The sequence below is a fragment of the Chiloscyllium plagiosum genome, chromosome 19 (genome assembly GCF_004010195.1).
Source record: "Chiloscyllium plagiosum isolate BGI_BamShark_2017 chromosome 19, ASM401019v2, whole genome shotgun sequence".
NCBI classification, from domain to species: Eukaryota; Metazoa; Chordata; class Chondrichthyes; order Orectolobiformes; family Hemiscylliidae; genus Chiloscyllium; species Chiloscyllium plagiosum.
The window spans coordinates 51,297,513-51,322,268 of NC_057728.1; the positions used below are offsets into that span (position 1 = coordinate 51,297,513).

Sequence of the window (24,756 nt, forward strand, 5' to 3'; positions counted from 1 at the left end):
TGACTTGTCCGGACTTGTCCGACCTGCCCAGCTCCTTTTCCACCGATCCACTCCACCCTATCCTCCCTGACCTATCACCTTCATCCCCTCCCCCACTCACCCATTGTACTCTACGCTACTTTCTCCCCACCCTCCTCTAGCTGGTCTCTCCACGCTTCAGGCTCACTGCCTTTATTCCTGATGAAGGGCTTTTGCCCGAAACGTCGATTTCGAAGCTCCTTGGATGCTGCCTGAACTGCTGTACTCTTCCTGCACCACTAATCCAGAATCTGGTTTCCAGCATCTGCAGTCATTGTTTTTACCTTGTAAAATGCTTTGGGATGTCCCAAAAATCAGGAAACATATTACGAAAAGGTTTCTTATACAAGGTGTGGATATTGAAAGACATGATGAGTAATTGGTCACAGAAGCTCCTAGTTTATTTTTTACTGGGTGAATAGTAGAATGAACAAAAGTTCTTTAAAGAATATAAAGTTCTTTACTCAGCCTTTACCGCACCTATTAAAATAAATCAAAGATCTTGGATTGTGTGGTTTAACTACAGCCCTGTGCCAAATGAAATAAAAACTCAGTCAACAACATCAAAAAGCCACATTAGATGTGGCTGAGTTTGGGATGGCTGCAGTCTGGATCTCAGCTCTCATCTCCCGGCTTCTCCCAGTGGGTGTGTCCAAGGCTCATGTTGTTTAGTTTGACACTCGGCCAACTCAGATAACTCCAAACTTTCAGCAGGCGTGTGAAGTTGTGCAAAGATGGTTCAGACTCTGGTCAAGAGTTTAAGCTGTTTGGCATTCACAAATGCGGACTCGTGTAATACACAATGCACACAAGAGAGGATTCCAGTTAACTAAGAAAAACTGAAAATGTTGGAAATACTAAAAAGATCAGGCAGCAATTGGAGACAGAAACAAGCTTATGGTACAGGGGATAGGATATCGGCATAGATAGAAAACAGACTGGCTAACAGAAAGCAGGAATAGGCATAAATACCAAGTGATTTGGTTGTGCATGAGTTGCAAAAGACTTGTATGCTGGTACAGCAAGTACTGAGGAAAGGGAAATTGAATACGGAGGTAGGAAGGTTCAAATTCATTGATACACCATATCTGGTGTACAGTGTCCTGAATGATCACCTTACTTAAGGAAGGATACAAATGTGTTGGAGGCACTTCGGAGACAGCTTAGCAGATTAATCCTGAGAATGAGAGTACTGTTTTATGAGGAAAGATTGGCCAAGCCAGACTCCTATTGCTGGAGATTAGAGGAGTAAGAGGTAACTTGATTGAAACATAAAAGCTATGGTGGGGTCTTTACAGGATTGATGCGTGTAGTGATTGTAACAAGATCAGCCACATGGACCTCATAGAATGAGTTCCCTAACTGGGGCTGTTAACCTGGTCCAATCAGGGAGCCCAGGCTGACATATAAACAGGAGGGTAGTTGTACTCTATGTACTATTTCTTATCTAATTGGACTGTTTGGTATGTATTTGTTATTGTTTTGGGAGGACTGAAAATGGGATTTGAGGTTTGTCCTCATTTCCCTGAAAATTGCTTGAACGGTAGGGTTTGGGGCCTGGCTTTGCCGCCCCTCTCCCTTGTAAATTGCTGTTTCTCCATATCCAACGGTTATTGTTAATTGTTTGTAAACTGCGTATTGTTTAATAAAACTTAAAAAAAACCAGGAGGGTCAGAGACTCTGTTGACTGTGAGAGCTGGCAGAGTCAAGGACTCTCTACATGTAAATAAAGGGTGACTTGTTGACGGGATACTGGCCTCAATGGAGTTATTTCAATATAAAAATGATGTTTCCTCTTATTGGAGATTACAGATTCTAGGGGTCACTTTCAAAATCAGGCGCCTTTCTCAAAGAAGGTTGCGGCTGTTCCTCAACAGGGGGTGAAGCAGATATTTGAATATTCTTTTAAAAGGTAGAGGTGGATAAATTCTTGTTAAACAAGAGGGGTGTGTGAAAAGTCATTGATATAGACAGGAATATCAGATCGGCCATTATCTTATTGAAGAATGGAACAGGCTCAAGAGGCTGAATAGTCTACTCCTGTTTCTTGTTGGATGTAAAATATTCCTCTTTGGGTAATTTCTCACAGGGAGACTACTATCAGGTCTAATTCTCCCCAAAGATTCGATATAGATTAATTAATTCAAACAGACAGCCAATAAATATCTTCAAATCAGGGGCTGCTTAAATAGCTGTTAAGTGTTTAAAAAAAAAACTACAAGACCTACATTTGAGCAAATGACATGAGATGCAGTTAAAATGAATTCACACTGATTCAAGGCTTTGTGACTGCGTCATGTGACAGGGTGGGAGTGGGTTTGGCCAATCACTCCAGGGAACCACATTTAAGAAAAAAATCAGGAGAGGATGAGACGGAATTGGATTTGTTAAAAGCAGCACATTTATTTCTTTGCTGAACAAACCCAGTATTAAAAGATGTTGGATGTCAATGTATTAGAGCCAAAAGACAATTTATGAAAGACTGCCAAAGTCAATTTTAACCCAACTCTGTGCACACCCTCTTTATTGGGGCGGCGGCGGCGGGGGGGGGGGGTGGAGGAGACATGGAGCAGAATGAGTAGGGGAGAGAAGGAGGAGGAAAAGGGAGTTAAATAAAAGGATATATGGTCTCAGGTTTGTTTTATAACTTTATTTGGGGTTGCATTGATTTGCATCCTTTGGAAAGAGGAAGCAAATTAATCTACAGTAGGTCAAACAAATGTCATTTGTTTGCATTCCAACAAAAGGCACAGCAAATGCTGTTCATAGAACAGTCTCTGGAAAGAACTGCATTTCAGTCACTATAAATATAGCATCAAAATAATAGTTTAATTTCAGTGGATTCAGTGCTACGTTTTAAAAAGAAATTCATTCATGGGATGAGGAAGTTGCTGGCTGGGCCAGCATTTATAGCTCACCCTAACTGCCTGGAGGGCAGCATCATAAAGATGTACAGCATGAAAACTGACCCTTCGGTCCAACTCGTCCATGCCAACCAGATATCCTAACCTACTCTAGTCCCATTTACCAGCAGTTGGCCCATATCCCTCTAAACCCTTCCTATTCATATACCCATCCAGATGCCTTTTAAATGTTGTAATTGTACCAGCCGCCACCACTTCCTCTGGCAGCTCATTCCATACATGCACCGCCCTCTGAGCGAAAAAGTTGCCCCTTAAGTCCCTTTTATATCTTTCCCCTCTCACCCTAAAAGAGCCAAGCAGACTATACCTATTTATAAAAGGTCCGGAGTCACATGTAGGGAAGACTGGAAAGGATGGCATTTTCTCCCATAAAAGGACAGTAGTGAACCAGATGGGTTGTTCCCAATAATCGGCAATCATTTAATAGTCATCAGGAGACTCAAATTCCCGATTTTTATTGAATTTAAACGTCTGTCACCTGCCAGGTTCCTCAGAGCATTACCGGAGTCTCCGAGTTAACAGTTCAGTAATATTGCCACTAGGGTGTCACCTCCCCATGCCCCAATGCGTGCTACACACGCCTCTCTTCATTCCTCCTCTGAAGCCAGAAATCTTCAGACATGACCAAGCTAGTGCCAGGCTCCTATTGAAATGTAATAAAGAGTGCAGTTCCTCCAAATTTCACACTGGACCTGCCCTCAACTATCCCACTGCACACAGCCGAGGCACTGTTCAGTATTCAACTGACGGATTTGGGAGATGCAGTTTCCAATCAGACAATGAAATTATTTTGCTCCGTATTTCTGACGCCTGAATTAATTTAACATTCTGTTTCTGTCAGAATCACATGACTTGCCTCCTGGGAAAACTATGTCCTATGTAAAGTTTCACTTAATCAGTGGGAGTTTTACAGGGTAGGTGCTGCCAGAAGATTGCTTGTATGGGGAAATCTAGAATTGTGGTTTGTGGGCCGGGGGCACTGATTAAGATTGAGGGATTTCCCCATTTAAAATGAAATGGTGATGTAATTTCTCCACTTTGAGAGTCATTGATCTTCTGAATATATTCAAGTGGCTTTTGATTGACAATGAATGAGGCTGCAATAGCATGAGGGAGATGCAAGAACACAGGGAAGGATGTCTCAAACAGAAATGTTAACGCTGATTTCTCTCTGCAGAGGCTACTAGACCCACTCAGCTTTCCCAGCCATTTCTGTTTTCATAGAGTCATAGAGATGTACAGCATGGAAACAGACCCTTCAGTCCAACCCGTCCATGCTGACCAGACATCCCAACCCAATCTAGTCCCACCTGCCAGTAGCTGGCCCATATCCCTCCAAACCCTTCCTATTCATATATTAAATATTACAATATTGCAATTGTACCAGCCTTCACCACATCCTCTGGCAGCTCATTTCTTACACGTGCCACCCTCTGTGTGAAAAAGTTGCCCCTTAGGTCTCTTTTATATTTTTCTCCTCTCACCCTAAACCTATGCCCTCTAGTTCTGGACTCCCTGATCCCAGGTAAAAGACTTTGCCTATTTATCCTATCCATGCTCCTCATAATTTTGTAAACCTCTAGAAGGTCACCCCTCAGCCTCCGACACTCCAGGGTAAACAGCTCCAACCTGTTCAGTCTCTCCCTGTAGCTCAGATCCTCCAACCCTTTCTTCACTATCCTATCTACCTGCAACTCCACTTTCAAGAAGCTATGGACCTGCACTCCAAGGTCTCTTTGTTCAGCAACACTCCCTCGGACCTTACCATTAAGTGTATAAGTCCTGCTAAGATTTGCTTTCCCAAAATGCAGCACCTCGCATTTATCTGAATTAAACTCCATCTGCCACTTCTCAGCCCATTGGCCCATCTGGTCCAGACCCTGTTGTAACCTGAGGTAACCCTCTTCACTGTCCACTACACCTCCAATTTTGGTGTCATCTGCAAACTAACTGCACCTCTTATGCTCGCATCCAAATCATTTATGTAAATGACAAAAAGTAGAGGGCCCAATCATTAGGATTCATTGGATGACTCCTCCAAAGAGCTAGTACTGACACTGCAGACTGAATGGCCTCCTGTTGCTGTATGATCCTATGGTAGGGAGTAGGCTACTCAGCCCCTTGGACCTGCTTTGCACTCTTAAGGTAGTGGCTGAAGTGACTGTGGCCTGAACTCCACTACCTTGCTAATCCAAAGTCTATCCCATGCACCTCACGCATCTCAATAACTAAGCCTTCATCACTCCCTGGAGCAGGGCGGGGAAAGAGAATCCCACAGTCCAAGAACCCCAGAAAAAGAAACTCACCAGAAATCAGTACAATTCCCAGATGCTTCGAGTCAGCTTTCTACCCAGCTACAAGCCAATGACATGAACAAGTTTAGTAGTCAGTCCCCTCTCGTCACTATGGCCCCCATGCCTAATTTATAAAACCCAGGATGGTGCCCACATTTTTACACTAAATTATATAAACATGGTGTTCCTTTTTAGCAGAGCTCTGTCTTAGTTCTTAAACCTCTCTGCTAACCTTTGACTAGTCAGGGTATATTTCACGTGCTCCACCTTTCTATGGAAAAAAAATTAATCAATTTTTCTGCATTAAAAAAGGTTAACTCAGAAACCAGCTGTGAGTGATGTTTCTTGCACACTTTGCCTGTTCATTATTTCTGTATCTGTTGGAAATATTCATCGAATTTTCCCAAAGATGTGGTAGTCTCCAGTACAGCCACTCCCCATCAGTAAGACTACTCCCGAATGGCAAAACTCCAACACCCATCCCACTCTCACCCAGCAATGTAAAATATTTTCCTGACCTTGCTCACATTCTCCCATATGACAGTTTTAAATTAGGAATGCTCACTCCCATTCTCAAGCCAGACAAAATTGCTTTCTCCCTAACAGTCCCCCTTCATGATAAACCCCAGCTCCAAAAGGAACACAGCCTCAATATCTCAGTTAAAAATCACACAACACCAGCTTATAGTCCAACAGGTTTTGGAGCACTGTTTATTCTCCACAATCACCAGATGAAGATCGTAAGACACAAACTTTATAGGAAAAGTTTACAGTGAATGACCATGTTGGTAAGAATGAGAGACTTAAACAATCCAGGACTTTTTCAATATATAATTTCAGTGACATCACACTGTAAACTTTTGCTATAAATTCTGCGTCTTATAAACTTATTCTCCACAACCACCTGAAGGAGTGCTCCGAAAGCTAGTGCTTCCAAGTAAACCTGTTAGACTATAACCTGGTGTTGTGATTTTTAACTTTGTACATCCCAGTCCAACACCAGCGTTTCCAAATCATCAATCTCTCAGTCTGCTGCTTAGCCCTTTCAGCAGTGTAGCAAGAATCCCTTCAGTGTGGGAACTGGCCACTTGGCCCAACAAGTCCATACCGACACTCTGAAGTGAAACCAACCCAGACCCATTCCTCTACCCTATTACTCTACATTTTACCCCTGACTAATACATCTAACTTACACATCCCTGAACACCATGGGCAATTTAGCATGGCCAATTTCAACTAATCTGCACATTTTTGGATTGTGGGAGGAAACCAGAACAAACCCACACAGAACACGGGGAGAATGTGCACACAGACAGTCGCCCGAGGCTGGAATCGAACCTGAGTCCTTGGCGCGGAGAGGCAGCAGTGCTAACTACTGAGCAACCATGCCGTCCATTAAAGATAGTGATTTGTGTGACCCGCCTTCAAGACTTTGAGCTAACAACAATCACTGATTCAGAATTTATATTTATCCCCAGTCCTGGTGAATTCCGTTCTCTGTGCTTTTAGTGAGCTTTCTGTAACAGTGAATGATAATCTAGTGCTCAGTATTGATTCATTATTACTTCTCCACACTTGTGGAGTATGTCTCTATTTATAAAACTGTACTGAATGTCCCTCTGTCCATCCACAACTTCCATGTCTTTCTCCTGAATGTACACCCTTGTTCCTTGCTTTTACTCCAGAAATGTATCGCCTCACACTAATTTGCAGTGCTCTATCACATTCCATAAATGTGTCTGTTTTCCTGAAATCTTCCACAGTGTCCTCCTTGTTTGACAAGCCTCCTCCCAATGCTATCAGCTCATCTGAGCTTGGATGTCTGGGCTACAGTCTAAACCATCAAAAGGATGGAGCAACCAAGAGGACCCAGCACCACCTCCAGTTCACTTGTTTTCGATATCCAACACAGTCAAGTCAAACCTGGGTTTCAGTGGTTTGAGGCAGAGACTCACCACCACCTTCTCAGGAGCAATTAGCAACAGACAACAAATACTCACCTTGCCAATGGCACCCAGCTATCATGAAAGAACATTTTTTAAAATAACTCCAATCCCGTTTTCTGTGTCACAGCTTGCATTCTATCCATGCAGCATCAGTTGCTGTTCGAAAACTTGGTCCAAATTCATCATTCACATCCACCACCTTCCCTTTTTCTGTACAAGTGGACATCTCAAGAGTAACTAAGATTACTCAGTACATTTCTATAGAGTCTTTCATGGAATAAAATCTCCTGAGGCATTTCATATGAGCTTTATAAAACCTAGAGCAACACTGAGCCAGGTTAAGGAGGTACTGGGACATCTGCTCATGGTGGTAGGTCTTAAACAGCACAGATGGACACTATGACACGGAATTCCAGAGCAGAGGGCTTGCAGGAAGATAACTCCAGGATTTTGACCCAGCAACACTGAAGGAATGCTAATATATTTCAAGATGTGGCGGTGCCAGTGTTGGACTGGGGTGGACAAAGTTAGAAATCACACAACACCAGGTTATAGTCCAACAGGTTTATTTGGGAGCACTAGCTTTCAGAGCACTGCTCCTTCATCAGGTAGCTGTGAAGCAGGACCATAAGACACCGAATTTATAGCAAAAGATTACAGTGTCACACAGCTGAAACGATATATTCACGTTTCAAAGTCGGGGTGGTGTGTGGCTGGGACCTTGTAAGCGTTTCCCAGTATCTGCTGGCCTTATCCTTCTCAATGGTAGAGATCAGAGTTTTGGAAGGTACTGTTAAAGGAGTGTTGGTAAGCTGCTGCTGTGCATCTTGTAGATGGTACACACTGTTGTCACTGGGCATTGGTGGTGAAGGAAATGAATGTTGATTGGTGCTGGATGGGGGTGCCATTCAAGTGGGCTGCTTTATCCTGTACCCAGGGCCATTTGGGGAGGGGGGGAGCATTCCATCACATTTTTGATGTGTGTCTTGTAAATAGAGGAAAGACTTTGGGGAGTTGGTTCCTCTTTGCGAAATCCCCAGCTTCTAGTTAGTACAGAACAGGCCACAGTGTTCATATAGCTAGTCCAGTTCAGTTTCAGGTTTTTGGTAACCCCCATGAGGAGAATTCGGCAACAGTAATGTCATTGAATGTCAAGGAATGATGACTGAATTCTTTCTCGTGAGAGAACACTTGGCGAACACTTGGAAGGCATTAATGTTACTTGCCACTTGTCAACCCATGTGAGAATATTTGTCCAGGTTTTGCTGCATGTGAATAAATCTACCCAAATGTTCTGGAGGACATGAGCTCATATCCTACTCTACTGTGGCAGCTAGCAGAATTGAAAGTAAATTAATCAAGTCTGGAATTGAAAGCTAGTCTCAGTAATGGTGGCCTTGAAAATCTCATCGGTTGCTGTAAAAACCCATCTCATTCCCAAAGGTCTGTTAGGGAGGAAAATCTGCCACCCTCACTCAGTCTGGCCTCCCTGTGACTCCAGACCCAAAGCAAGGTGGTTGACCCTTAGAGATATGCAATAAATGCTGGCCCCTTGAGCGATTCCCAAAAATCCTAAATACACAAGGCACAAGCACCTCCACCACACGGCCTACAGTGCCTCAGGTGGTTGACCAACATCAGTAACTACTGGCCCAGTGAAACCTACATCTTGTTTTTAAAAAAAATTAAAAATGCCTCATTAGTGGCAAAATCCAAACCCCAACTTCTTTTGTTGTTAGCAACAGGAAATATCTGGGAATTGATGGGAGCAGGGATCAAAAGATCCTGGAGGCACTTAGGCACTTTTGGGCTCTAAAGGATATCAAGGCATGTGGGAATAGTGCAGGAAAGTAGAGCTAAGGTAGAAATTTAGCCATAACTTTGTAAATTTTAAAGACAAGATTCCTTTGTAGGACTGATCAAGGTGAACACTCACCTACACCAGACAGTGACGTACAACACTGAGGCTATTTCCAAGTTACAAACCCATCTGCTGGCCAGATCATCTCCTCAGGGGACAATTACTGTTTTTTTTTGGAAAAGGCTCAGTTTTAAATGTTTAATATGCAGTAGATTAATTTCACTGTTTCATCCCCAAAAGGCCCATTTCTCAAAGACATTAAGAGTTTAAGCAACCACTCTCACCTCTGAATGTCTCTCTATATTCTTGTAATTACAGAAGCTAAAGAGGACAGCATCAAACCACCCTCCAGTTAGTGTTACAGGCTACCCCATAACGCGTACTAACAGGAGGCAAAGGATTCAAGATTTCTCACTCAAGAATAACTACACTTGATAAAACCAATATAATCACATGCACACATCCTTGCCTCCATCCATTGGTCCCAACTTGCATTATATGATGACTTGATTGCCGCAAAGGGCAGGAGTTTGTTTACTTTTTTGACAGCACTAAGATTGCAAATCACAAATGTGATCTCTAACATTGCTGCTGATTCCCATTCAAGGGGAAGAATGAGGAGAGAAAGCAGTTCTTAGAAATTATTTGATGGGTTGTGAGCATCATTGGGAAGACCAGCATCTGTTACCTATCGCTATTCACCCTTGAACTGAGCAACTCGCTCAGCCAATTCAGAGGGACAGTTGAGAATCAACCACATGGCTGTGGACCTGGAGTCACACATGGGCCAGGCCCAGTGAGGATGACAGATTTCCTTCAATAGAGGACACAAATAAATCAAATGGGTTATTATGACAGAGAATGCTGAAGAAACTCAAGGGATCTGCAGAAAGAAATCGAGTTCATGTTTGGAGTCTGGTATGACTCTCCTTCAGATCTGAAAACTCTCCTTTGGAGTTCTGAAGCATTTAGACTCCAAGCTCACTCGGTTTCTCTCTCCACAGAATCTGTCAGACATGCTGAATTTATCCAGTAGTTTGTGCTTTTATTTCAGGTCTCCAACACGGACAGTACTCATTATCTTGAAGGCTTTTCTTTATGTAAATCAATGATGGTGACCGTGAAACGATCACTGAGATTATCTTTCTATTCGAGAATTAATTAAGTGAATTCAGATTCTACCAGATCAGATGAATGCAGGAATTCTGTGGATTGAGAAGCCCTGTCACAGAAATAACCAAAATCCCACCACTCGCATTGCTGGGAGGTTTACAGTTTCCATTATGTCTTCACAGTTGCTCTGTGCCACTGAGAGACCAGTCGGGGCCAACCACAAACTGAAAAAGAGGACTTCCATTATGACATCAGAAAAACAAAAGAGTCTCAAACTCAAACATGGGCAGCACGGTGGCTCAGTGGGTAGTGCTGCTGCATCACAGCGCCAGGGACCCGGGTTCAATTCCAGCCTCGTGCAGCTGCCTGTGTGGAGTTTGCACATTCTCCACGTGTCTCCGTGGGTTTCCTCTGGGTGCTCCGGTTTCCTCCCACAATCCAAAGACATGCAGGTCAGGTGAACTGGCCATACTAAATTGCCCATAGTGTTAGTCAGAGGGAAATGGGTCTAGGTGGGTTACTCTTCAGAGGGTTGGTGTGGACTTGTTGGGCCAATGGCCTGTTTCCGCACTGTAGGAAATCTAATCTTTTAAAAATTTAAAACAGTCTACCTTCTTTGTGTAAACTTCCTGAAAAATAGCACAAAAAACGTAATTATGTCTCATGCCTTATCATCAGCACAACGGAGGTTCCTTGAAATGGGGTTGAATGGAAATCATGACTGAGTACCATCATGTAAAATCCCCACGTATTTCACCAAACAGGGTAAAGTGCAGGAAGAATAGAAAGTTGAATGCTATAGAGCACAATACAGATCCAGGATCAGTTTCAAATTCTCCATGTCGCTGAGAACTGGAGGACTCGACTAGTTTATACATCATTGCAGTGCCTGCTCGTGCCCACAAAGCACAATTTATTTTAGAGTTGTTTTACTGATCTGTCCCATATCAGGTGTATTTTGTGTCTTTCGTTATTAAATAACATTGTGCTGAAACAATGAGGACTAACCTTTAGAACTTAGGCTGTGAATCAGATTCCAAGAGCAGCAAGACCAGATAATTACATTTCAGAGGATTAAAAAAGTGTAGAAAACCTCTCAAAACAATTGGTTCCAATTTGTTTTCAAGCCATCTGAATCAGGCATAGACAATGATGCGCCTTTGTGCAGTCTGTAGCTCAAGTTATAATGCATTGTCTATCATAGAGATGGCACAGAAGGCTGCCATACTGTTTAGTCTTCCCTCCACTTAGAGCATTGCCTCATAAATAAGCTCATTCCAGAGAGTGCTTTGAATAACCAGAGATAGGAGAGAAAGATCCTGCCTGCCTAAGGGCTTGGCTCTGAAATAACAAACTTAACTTAAGGAAAAACAGGTCTATGCATCACTGTCGAATGTAACGAGCATCAATCTCAATTCCATTTGTGTTTAGTTTTGCTCAGATCTGGCTTTGTCTTAGCCTCCAGCCTCCGTTGATCTCTTGCCCAGCTCCCCGTTTCCATTGATCTCTGGCCCCTGAGCTGACAAGCAACCCTGACTCCCTCCCATTTGGAGGTGGGAAATGAGAACATATCAGAGCCTGGTGCCCTGCCAACCCCACGTGTTAGGGCCCATTGTTGAATATATTTAAAGCCAAGACACACAATCAGTTTTTTGAATACAAGAAAACAAGGGATACGAAAGGGGGCTGGAAGGGGATGATCAGCCATGATTGTAGAGTCATAGAGATGTACAGCATGGAAACAGACCCTTCGGTCCAACCCAATCTAGTCCCACCTGCCAGCACCCGGCTCATATCCCTCCAAACCCTTCCTATTCATATACCCATCCAAATGCCTCTTAAATGTTGCAATTATACCAGCCTCCAACACATCCTCTGGCAGCTCATTCCATACACGTACCACCCTCTATCTTTGAGCCAGTTCTGTATCCAAATGGCTAACTCTCCCTGTATTCTGTGAGATCTAACCTTGCTAACCAGTCTCCCATGGGGAACCTTGTCAAACGCCTTAATGAAGTCCATATAGATCACATCTACCGCTCTGCCCTCTTCAATCCTCTTTGTTACTTCTTCAAAAAACTCAATCAAGTTGGAGAGACATGATTTCCCACGCACAAAGTCATGTTGACTATCCCTAATCAGTCCTTGCCTTTCCAAATACATGTACATCCTGTCCCTCAGGATTCCCTCCAACAACTTGCCCACTACCAACATCAGGTTCACTGGTCTATAGTTCCCTGGCTTGTCCTCACCACCCTTCTTAAACAGTGGCACCACGTTTGCCAACCTCCAGTCTTCCAGCACTTGCGACTATCGATGATACAAATATCTCAGCAAGAGGCCCAGCAATCACTACTCTAACTTCCCACAGAGTTCTAGGGTACACCTGATCAGATCCTGGGGATTTATCCACCTTTACCTGTTTCAAGACATCCAGCACTTCCTCCTCTGTAATATGGACATTTTGCAAGATGTCACCATCTATTTCCCTCCAGTCTATATCTTCCAAATCCTTTTCCACTGTAAATACTGATGCAAAATACTCATTTAGTATCTCCCCCATTTTCTGCGGCTCCACACAAAGGACACATTGCTGATCTTTGAGGGGCCTTATTCTCTCCTGAGTTACCCTTTTGTCCTTAATGTATTTGTAAGAACCCTTTGGATTCTCCTTAATTATATTTGCCAAAGCTATCTCATGTCCCTTTTTGCCCTCCTGATTTCCCTCTTACATCTGCCCCCAATCAGCTTTCGAAAGTTATTTTTAATACCATCAAAATTGGCCTTTTTCAATTTAGAAATTCAACTTTTAGATTGTAATTTTAGATTTTAATTGAATAGTGAAGCAGATTGAAGGGGATGAATGGTCTACTCCCGCTCCTGTCTCTAATGCTGTTAGCAACAGAGTTTGTGGCAGCCCACTCCCTGCAATCCTATCAGAGATGTGCGTACTTTCAGCAACACCAACTCGAATAGAAAGTACCAGCAGGGTGGTTAGAAGATTGCAACAATCTCAATTCTGTTAACAGATCATTCACAGTCTTCGACACTTCCACCATCAGCTGCAGGGCAGCTGCAATATGAAGTTACCACAACATTTACCAAGGTTGTGTGTCATGTGGTGTGCCTCTAACCTTTGCATAATAACACGCCTTCCCCTTTTCCTTGTAAATTCTCCTGCCATGAGGAAGACTGAATGCTCAGCACTGTGAGCTCTGACCAAATTTATCCCAGCTGTCCCACATCTCCCGAGAACAACAGGAGCTTTCCAAACACAGACAGCGGGGCATACTGACACCTTCTATAATTGAGATTCTCACAGGGTGGGGACTGTCTGAAATACACACACACACACACACGCACACACACACACATTGTGTCTGTGAAGCAAGGTGCACATGAGTAACAAACAGCATTCCTTTAACTCTGCATATGGATGGCCCAGCGCTGCAATCTCTATTATCAGGTGTGAAAACATAGCTAAGCATTGAAAAATGAACAAAACACTATCCTACAGACACTGAATTAGATTGACATACAGGAGTGAAGTCTTTTCACCATAGTACAGTATTTTGGCGAGACCCCATCGAGAATACAGTGTGCAGTTTTGGTCTCCACATTTAAAGAAAGGATATACTTGCATTGGAGGTGATGCAGTTAAAGTTGACTAAATTAGTTGCTGGGATGAGGGGTTTTCCTATAGTGGAGAGCTGAATAAATTGGGTCTACATCCTCTGGAGTTTAACAGAATGAGACAATCTCATGAGAGAGAGACACACACAGAGACAGACAGATAGAGAGAGAGAGATTCTTAAGTGATTTAACAGCATTGGCTAAGAGATGGCTTGGAGAATCTAGAATACAGGCAGAGTCTGAGGGTAAGGGAACCATCATTTAGAATGAAGATTAGAAAAGATTTCCTCAGAGGGTTGGAAATCTTCGATACTTCCATTAGATGATTGTGGAGTATTTATATAGAATATCATAGTCTATCATAATATCACAGAATACCTACCGTGGAAACACACCATTCAGCCCAACATGCCCACACTGTCCCTCCGAAAAGTATCCCACCCAGATCCAGTCCCCTACCCTATTACTTTATATTTCCCCTGACTAATGCACAGCCCTGAACACGATGGACAATTTAGCATGGCCAATCCACCTAACCTAACACACTCAGAGGAAACCCAAGCACACACAGGTGAATGTGCAAACTCCACACAGTCGCCCAAGGCTGGAATCGAACTTAGGTCCCTGATGCTGTGAGGCAGCTGAATACATTTAAGGCTGGGACAGAGCAATGTTTAATCTTTCATGGAATGAAGGGATATGGGAAGAGGGTAATCCCAAAGATTGTATTGAATGGCAGAACAGGTTCAATTAATCAAATAGTCTACTCCTCTAGAGTATCCTTGGATTATGTTAAAGGTGCTATACAAATATGAAGCATTTCACAGGAACATTATAACAAGATGCAACATGGAGTCACACGTGAGATTCATGGGCAGACGATCAAATTTTGGTCAAAGAACTGGGTTATTGGGAGTGCTTTAAATCAGGAACATGAGGTAATGAGAAGTGAGAGACAGACACGAGATATCTCCAAAGATTAGGGTCCAGGCCAACTGAAGGACATCCACAATAATAAAGTGGTAAAATGAGGGATGCACAAGAGACCGGGACTGGAGGAGTGCAGTGATCTCAGATGGCTGTGGTGCTGAAGGAGATTACTGAGGTAGGAGGAAGTGAGGTCCTGGAGAGACTTGTAAACAAAGATGAGAATTTTACAAAATGGTGGAACCAGAGAGGCCAAATCCCCAGGTGAGGACAATCAACATTATCACCTACAATGCATTGTGGCGAGACCTTGAGAATAGCCAAGAGCAGTGACTCCAAGTCCAGACCTGATCACATCTAACACAATCGGTGGACTAGATGGCCAATGGAGAATAACTACTTCACCATCTATCCCAACACATGTACCTCAGGGCTGTGATACACATCCTGGACAAAACCCAAGAGTTATCCCAATTTTTCTCTAACACAGTCACTATGGTAAAGCTTTAATCTGATGCCTGAACAGAGAAAGATGTCCGATGTACAGCTTATGCCCAAAATGTCAATTCTCCTGCTCCTCGGATGCTGCCTGACCTGCTGTGCTTTTCCAGCACTACACTCTCAACAGGGAAAGACATCAAACCAGTCAGATCACAGAAATAGGAGAAGGACATTCAGCCCTTAGAACCTTCTGTACTATTTCAACCTCTCATGGTTCACAACTCCATTTAGTCAACTTACTTCCACATCTCCCGATATATGTTGAAACAACAATCAATCTCAGGTTTGCATTTTTAAATTGAGGCTCGGGATGTCGCCAAGATTGCAGAGACCGAGGGTACACAGGGAGCTGGATCAGAAACAGAGGGGTCTGTCTCCTGGCACACTCCCATCATGGTGACATCGCCAGCCTTTGCCAGTGCCTAGGGCTCTCCTAGCCGAGCCAGAAGCTGCAGGTTCACTTCGGAGCACTGAGCACAGAATCAAAAAAATCCAGATGGACATCCCAGGTCAGTGCCAAGTGGATGCCAGCCCTTTGAAGGATCTGTACCCAGCAAGCACTGCCCCACGCCAGCTGCAGTGCCATTTCTCAGCAGAGGGGACTGCCTTTCAGATGGGTATAAAAACAGGCCCATCAATAAAAGGGAGGGGGGGGGCAAAAAAAGAAAAGCAGCAAAAAAAAAAATGGAGCGTGGGAGCACGGTGCTCAGAAGCCCGACTCTACCATCAAACTTACAATGAATCAGCCAGGGTTAGTGCCCACAGGCTTGGTGAGTCAAACTGTGGTCTGAGGCTCAACCCCACACCCCCTCCAATTTCTAACTTCCGGTGAATCAACCCTCAGAATGGTGAACCAAAAGAATGTACTAGAGGGAGTGAGCAATTTCCTTCCTGGTTCTGAGCAGAGAAAGTGAAGTTACTGGATTAAAAGTAGTCAAGAGATCACGGTCACTAACATGAAATACTAAAGTGCAGAGAGAAGTGTGAAGGTGATGGTTAATAACACACTGCTCTGCAGGAGTTACCAGGTCTCTCTCTCTCTCTCTCTCTCTGCCTGGTGGAGATATGTATTGGGCTGGCCCGTGTCTGATCACAATGTGGCAATTTGACAGCCAACTGCTGCACAGAAAGCTCCCACAAAAGGAAGGGGACAACAGCCGAATTGTCGAACTGCAGAAAGCGACAGCATAGGAACCGCTGTTCAGCCCATTGTGCTTATACTGGATAGAATCACAGAATCTCTACAGGATAGAGACCCGAGTCCACAACAAATATCTAAAAAAAAAGGGAGGCGGCACGGTGGCTCAGTGGTTAGCACAGCTGCCTCACAGCGCCAGGGCAACTGTCTGTGTAGAGTTTGCACATTCGCCCCGTGTCTGCGTGGGTTTCCTCTGGGTGCTCCGGTTTCCTCCCGCAATCTAAAGATGTGCAGGTTAGGGTGAATTGGCCGTGCTAAATTGGCCACAGTGTTAGGTGCATTAGTCATGGGTAAATATAGTCAGAGGGTCAGTATGGACGTGTTGGGCTGAAGGGCCTGTTTCCATACTGTAGGGAATCTAATCTAAATAACCCTCCAAAGAGCGTCCCACCCAGACCCAGCTTCCTGCCACCCCCACAACATCCCTTCCTGCCAACCCTGCATCACCTAGCCTGCACATTCCAGGACACTATGAGGCAATTTGCCTCAGCCAATCCACCTGCATATGTTTGGACTGTGGGAGGAAACCCACGCAGACCCAGGAGAACGTGCAAACTCCACACTGATACCCGAAGCTGGAATCAAACCTGGGTCGCTGGTTACTGTGAAGCAGCAGTGCTAACCACTGAGCTACAGCACCGTTTATCTGAACGGCCTACCCAGTTAGCCCCAGTGAGTCCCCCCGCTTCCTTCCAGCAGCGTAGTTTATCTGGAACAGAGTGTCAGCCGTATAAACACTGTGCCTTAGCTGACTGCTGGCAGCCTCGGTAACACCAGCACACCACCCATGTGGTTCTCATTTACTCTGTTTTTCTCCGAAGCAGCCAATCAGTGGCGAACTGTAACGGTTCACCCCACACCAATTCCAGACAAGGCTCAGTTCAACATGAGTCCAGCTGTTTCATCACACACCGACAGAAAACAAAAAGATTGTTTGACTATTTCTCTCAACTCAGGACAGCAGAAAGCACATTCCTACTTCCTTAGTCTACCCCAGCCTCCTCACCCCCTGGAGTCAATTCATCTATTAACCCCTGCACTCCCCCACCCGTCCCTGACACAACATGAAGTCAAAAGCTCCAGCCTCACTGGCACATGATTTCCTTCTTTCTTTGGCTACAAAGGCATTTGCTGTAAAGGGATCTTGTCTTTGGTCGCATACCTTTCTCAACTGTTTAGTCTGAGATTCTTATCCTCATTAAAGCTGCCCTTCACCTAACAGAGGGTCCATACAGAACATCTGTGCAGCAGATGGCCCTGGCTAGTGTTAGCTGAATATCCATAAGACTGTCAGGACCCTTTAGGGCTGAAACAGAGGGGGACACGAACAGCGAGATACCGACCCACCCAGTTCGGCTCCATGCCACCTCAGCAGACAAACGCAGTGACTGCTGTGGGAATCCACACAGTGAAAACATGTTCACTTTTGCCCAGTAGCTTGGACAGAGAGTTTGCATTGCTGTAGCTCCTTTCACACTCCCTTGGGATAACCCACGCCGTTTGGGCGATCGCTCTTGTCATGCGGGATCCTGAGCCAATTTCAGGACAGAAAAACTGCACAAAAAAAACTGCAAGGTGACAATAGGCAGATCAAACTGACACAGCCAAAAGGGGCGGCCATTCAACCCATTGCATCCCAACCAGATACTTGAAGGATCTATCCAATTAGTCCCAGTGCCCCCCTGCCATGGCCCTGCAAAATCTGCACTCAATTTGCCCTTTGAAAGCTGTTATTGAGTCTGCTTCAGAGTGCAATCCATTTGATAACTTCCCGCTGTGTGGATGAATCCTCTCATCTCCCTCTGGCTCCTTGCCCAATGATGTCATGCCCTCTGGCTGCTGACCTTCTGCTTTTGTAACTAATGACTGAAGGATAAATAATGTGCAGCACAGCAAAGATAACTCCCCGGCTCTTTAAAGTTGTACCTTGCCATTCAAGACATCCATCCAATAAGGCATGTGTGAAAGAGGACATTTTAAAACTGTGCAGTACTCCCTTGGTATTGCACTGGAATAGGACACAAACCTACAACCTGAGTGTATATCCAGTAAGCCACAGCTGAAAGAAGCCCAGGAAATATGCACATGGGAATCTATAACTCATTCTTTCATCAGCCAGACAGTTAGATTAAGGTGGCAATAACCATTTTCAACAAGAGAGAATCTACGCATCACCCCTAAATAATCAATGGCAGTACTGTCACTGAAACCCCACTCTCAACATCCTGGGGTTACAATTAACCAGAAACTGATCTGGACTAAACTATATAAACACAATGACTGGGCTCCCATGGTGCAGTGGTAGTGTCCCTAAGCAAGTCCTACTTATTCTAAAGGTGAGTAATAAGTGTCTCTGAACTGAGATGAGATAGTATCTAAGTACTGTGATTATGAGAAGTTAGGTTAGGTAATGGGAATTCTGCAGTGTGCAACTCACGTACTGACTCTCCAAAAGCCTGTTCACCAAGTACAAGGCACAAAGTCAGGAGTACAAAGGAACACTCCACTTGCCAGGTGGGTGCAGTTCCAATTATACAAGGAACCTGATAGCACCCAACAGAGAATAGCCTGCTTGATGTGTGCCTCATCACTACCCTAAATATTAATTCCCTTCACTCAAGGGGCAAGGCTTGTAAGGGAGGATATTCCTGGAAATACATCTAGGGAAGTTATTTGGTTGCAACTGAGAAATAATAAAGGGATGATCACCTTATTGGGATTGTAGTATAGACCCCCCAATAGTCAGAGGGAAATGGAGAAACAAATTTCTAAGGAGATCTCAGTTATCTATAAGAATAATAGGGTGGTTATGGTAGGGGATTTTTACTTTCCAAACGTAGATTGGGATTGCTATAGTGTTAAGGGTTTAGATGGAGAGGAATTTGTTAAGTGTGTACAAGAAACTTTTCTGATTCAGTTTGTGGATGTACCTACTAGAGAAGGTGCAAAACTTAACCTTCTCTTGGGAAATAAGGCAGGGCAGGTGACTGAGGTGTCAGTGGGGAACACTTTGGGGTCAGTGATCATAACTCTATTAGTTTTAAAATAGTGATGGAAAAGGATAGACCAGATCTAAAAGTTGAAGTTCTAAATTGAAGAAAGGCCAATTTTGGCAGTATGAGGCAAGAACTTTCAAAAGCTGATTGGGAGAAGATGTTCGCAGGTAAAAGGCATCTGGATGGGTATATGAATAGGAAGGGTTTGGAGGGATATGGGCCAAGTGCTGGCAGGTGGGACTAGATTGGATTGGGATGTCTAGTCAGCATGGACGAGTTGGACCGAAGGGTTTGTTTCCGTGCTGTACATCTCTATGATTCTATTTACAAGATGCAGTGTGGCAACTCACCAAGGCTCCTTCAACAGCCCCTTCCAAACTCCATTACTTAGAATGACAAGAAAGTTCTCCTCTCAGCCACGCCCCATCCTGACCTGGAACTATAAATCACTGCTCCTTTCCGGTCATTGGGTCCAAAATCCTGGTACTCCCTCCCTTACAGCACTGTGGTTGTATCTGCACCCAAAAGACTACAGCAATGCAAGAAGGCAGCTCAATACCCACCCTCTCAAGAACAATTAGGGATGGGCAATAAATGTTGGCCCAGCCAGTAACAACCACGTTCTATCTACATACACAGGTATATATTTAATATAAATCTTGTGATTTAAATCTAATGACTGGATTTTGCAGAGTAGCAGTGATATTCTGCCAGTTTTTCCTTCAATTGGCAATAGCTCGAGTCACACACAGACCTGGTTATATTCCAATCCCAATGTCAAGATTGATCAGACAGCGTGGGACTGAGCATCACACTCAGTGAGGACATCTATAATCTTTGCCAACAATAATGGGTGCAGTTCCAGTTGCTCTACTTTGAAAAGGACTTGGAAGCACTAATTCTTTGTGTAGTGAGGATTTACAAGAATGGTCACTGGAATGTGGGAGGATCACACCAAGATTGACAGGCTGAGTCCCCATTGTTTTGGAAAAGGGACCAAGTGGTAACTTAATAAAGATCTTTAAGATTATGAAAGGTTCTGTTTGACTACATATCCTTGAACAAACAAATTGTCATGCAAGATTAGGAAAACCCACTCAGACAATGGAAAAGTTGATTGGACTAACACTGAACATCCATTATTCCCTCTTCAGCAGTTATGTTAGAGCCCAGGTGTCTCTGGAGAAGGAGCACGCAGTGTCCACCAACACGCTTGAGCTGTTTAGGGAAAGGTGGGCACTGCAGGGAGTGGAGTGCATTATTTCCCCCTCCAACTCTGTTTTGATTTAATCCCTGCCCGCCCCTTCACTGTTTGATCATGCAGCATTGCCCCCTGAGAAGGACACTGCTTGTCACTGGCCACTTGGGTGTTTCTTTTCTTCGTGGTGGAAGTTGAATAAAGATTTGTACACCTGTTGTCTTTCATTGTGTCTCACACCTGCACACACACCACACACACACACACACAGGTGCTGGGGAAAATATAAGCACCACTGCAGTTAAGCAGTAGTGTGGGGGTTTTAAGAAAAAAAAAAATCCATTATTTAGAGTTGAGGATCCCCCTTGTCCTCACCTTCCACCCCACCAACCTCCATATATGTTGCATCATCCTCTGCCATTTCCGCCACCTACCAACAGACCCCATCACTAGAGATATATTTCCCTTACCACCCCATCCGCTTTCCGCAAAGACCATTCCCTCTGTGACTCTCTTGTCAGGTCCACCATCACCCCCCACCAAACTCACCCGCCCCTCACGACACCTTCCCCTGCCACCACATTGCAAAACCTGTGTCCATAACCTCCCCCTTCACCTCTGCCCAAGGCCCCAAAGGAGCCTTCCACATCCAGAGTTTTACCTGCACTTCCACATGTCACTTACTGTATCAGTGGTTCCCGGTGGGGTCTCCTCTACATTGGGGAGGCAGAATATCTACTTGCAGAATGCTTCAGAGAACATCTCCACCAACCCCACCGCCCTGTAGCCGAACACCAACTCCCCACCCAACTGCCAACTCTGCCAAGGACATGCAGGTCCTGGGACTCCTCCATTGCCACACCCTAACCATCCGATGCCAGGAGGAAGAACGCCTTATCTTCCTTCTTGGGACCCTCCAACCACACGACAATGTGGACTTTGCTAGTTCTCTCATTGTCCCCCACTCCCCCACCTTATCCCAGCTCCAATCTTCCAACTCAGCACTGCCCTCAGGATCTGTCTCATTTATCACTCAGCCCCTCAGCTCACAAACCTCATTCCTGAATGGTCTTGCCCAGAAATGTCGATTCTCCTGCTCCTCGGATGCTACCAGACCTGCTGTACTTTTCCCAGCACCACATTCTCGACTCTAAGCTCCAGCATCTGCAGTCCTCACTTTATTCATTATTTAGAAACATTACTTCCATGGATGACTTATCAGAACAGGCAAAGCTGATTGATTTGAGTTTCACTGCTTTTCAGGGGTAGAATGGTCAGTTGGAGGAACCTATCGCAACAAATTGGAACACTTCTTGAAAGGGTGAAGAAGTTAATCCAGTTCATTGAGTTAGTTTCCCTGGTCATTGCAATATGAGGAACCAGTCAATCCCTACCAGTTTCAAGCTCTATGCTTAGATAGACTGATGCTGTACCAACTGAGCTATTAATCTTAGTGCCATTGGTTCAAGGCCCGTGATGGGTGTTGCTGGTGCTGGTTTAAGGGGTTATTGGGAGCACAGTAATGGTGTATGTACCTGGATGACAAGGTCTGGATTCAAATTTCACCTGCCTTGAGAGTGTGTAAAGATACCTCAAACTATCTCATTCCTACCTCCACAGCAGTGAGAATGGCACATGTTTGTCATGGTCACTCCTGCTAAACTCAGAACAATCCCACTTCATCCCACGTGGCCAACTCTTGAATAACAGAGCCCAGGTTTAGCCTTTTCAATGACTGGATTGGAAAGCCGATGTTTAATTGCTTGGTAGGGTAGCTGGCGCTTCTCACAAAAGGTGGTAACAAGTCAATTCTCCAGACACTTGGTGAGGATACTTTTCACTGAGGATACTGGTCAGGTTGTAGAAGAGAACTAAAGCTGGTGTGTGGAGCTGAGGGTGTGTGCACTGTGAGGGGGAGGAGTCACCCTGTCACTTGAAACCATTAATGGATGGTAGGGTAGCTGGCGCTTCTCACGAAAGGTGGTAACAAGTCAATTCTCCAGACACTTGGTGAGGATACTTTTCACTGACGATACTGGTCAGGTTGTAGAAGAGAACTAAAGCTGGTGTGTGGAGCTGAGGGTGTGTGCACTGTGAGGGGGAGGAGTCACCCTGTCACTTGAAACCATTAATGGATGGTGCTTTCAACACAAGGTTCCCTTAGCGTATTCCCAGGACAGAAAAGGTGAGGTTACAGCACACTGGTAACCAAGTGTAATTAACTCATTATTTCGACACTCAATCAACATGGAAACCCATTACAGCCCACTGCAGCTCGAAACTATTAGCCTGACAGCCCTGGCCACAGTGGGCTGTCACTTTCCACTGTCTTATTTCACATCTAAGACAGGCTCAGCCTCTTGGCTCACACGTGACAGGTTTTTCTCTCAAACTGCCTATTCCACAACATGAAAAAACAATATCCAGTTTCTGCCCTGGGTCCAGTCCTTTGCAAACTCTTTCAGTAAAATGTAGGCAGCTTGAAGAGTCCAAAACACAGCTGACAGCATAATAGTTGCCTCATGATGCTGAAAGTGTGTGGGCATTCTGGACGATAAAGACTAGTTAACCAATCTAACTTGCACATGTGACTACAAGGGGGAATTTTTTAGGACAGTTTGACCATCACTGGTTGACAGAGACAGGAAGGAAGACAAAATTATGGATTATTTGGAAGGCACCAAACTCAGAACTCCCTTCCAAAACACTTCCAAAGTGTACAAATCAAATGGAACAGGTCAGGATGGAGTCGAAAAAAAAGTCCGATGTTTTATCAGGAACCGGGCAGGTTTAGGGAGCAAGTTGCAGTGGTGAAGGGCAGAAGAAGAGAAACATGCACAAGACGCCACAGGTGGAGAAACAGACTTCTGGGAGGATTGTAGGGGCAAAAGGTCACGGCAGGATTTAACAAAAAGCTTTAAATTTGAAATATTGGGAGCAACACCAGCCAACATAGGTCAGCGACGAGAGGGAGAAATGGCTGCACAGGTGGTTGCAACTTTCGATGCGGTCATATCCACACCAGCTCTCTGGCAGTACGGTGGCTCGGTAGTTAGCACTGCCGCCTCACAGTGCCAGGGACTCTGGTTAGATTCCAACAGAGGGCGATGGTATGGAGTTTGCACATTCACCCAGTGTCTGCGTGGGTTTCATCCAGGTGCTCCGGTTTCCACCCACAATCAAAAGATATGCAGATTTGATGAATTAGTCATGCTAAATTACCAATAGTGTTCAGGGATCTGTAGGTTAGATGCATAAGTCAGGGGTATAACAGGGTGGGGGGAATAGGTCTGGATGGGTTACTCAGAGGGTCGGTGTGGACTTGTTGGGCGAAAGAGCCTGTTTCCATGCTGTAGGGATTTTATTCTATGGCTCAGGACCCAGCCTCACATTGGTATTTTCTGCCAGATTTACTGCAGACTATGGCAGTGAGGTGAGGTAATGTCCGATTTACTGCCCATTTTTATCTGGTCCATTTTTTTTGCTGAACTGCTCTGATTTTATTTCTATTTGTTCTGACATGGGATGTGGGGCTCACTTGCAAGGCCAGTATTTGTTGCCCATCCCTAGATTTTGTTCCTTCAAGAGGATATTAGGATATACAATTAAGGAGCAGTAGACCACTCGGGCCCTTCCCATCCATTCCCAATTATTTTTCACCCACTTGCTTATCAAACTCTATCCATTTTTGCCCCAAAAGATGCAGAGACTCTGGATTTTTAAGAACAAATCCATCATATTTGCACAGTCACTATTACTGAATGGATAGAGAACCCACCAGGCATTTGAACCCATTGCCCCAGAGAATTAATCTGGGCCTCTGCAGTGCTAGATGTTACCACTATGTCAACAATTCCGTCAAGCGGTGTTCTTCTCTGACCACTGCCTCCTGCTGGCCGACTGTCACCTACAGTTCAAGCAGCGGGCTGGTAAGGGAACGTGGAAGCTGAACACAAAGCTGTTGACCCCGGGAAACATTGAGGAGCTCAAGAGGGACTACGCAGGTTGGAGAACCGTGAAGCCCCTTTTTGAGTCCCCAGCGGACTAGTGGGAAACAGTAAAAGGGAACATCAAGAGGTTCTTCATCCTCAAAGGTGTTCAGGAGGTGAGAGAGAGGCGGGGAAAACTGTCCCAGCTCCAGGAAAGT

The 24,756-nt window shown here is 44.6% G+C and overlaps 1 protein-coding gene across 1 annotated transcript in view; it reads right to left on the reverse strand.

Annotated features, from left to right (window-relative positions):
- The window catches only part of btbd11b (BTB (POZ) domain containing 11b), a 122,033-nt gene that overhangs the window by 54,015 nt on the left and 43,262 nt on the right, over nt 1-24,756 (reverse strand). The window lies entirely within an intron of this gene.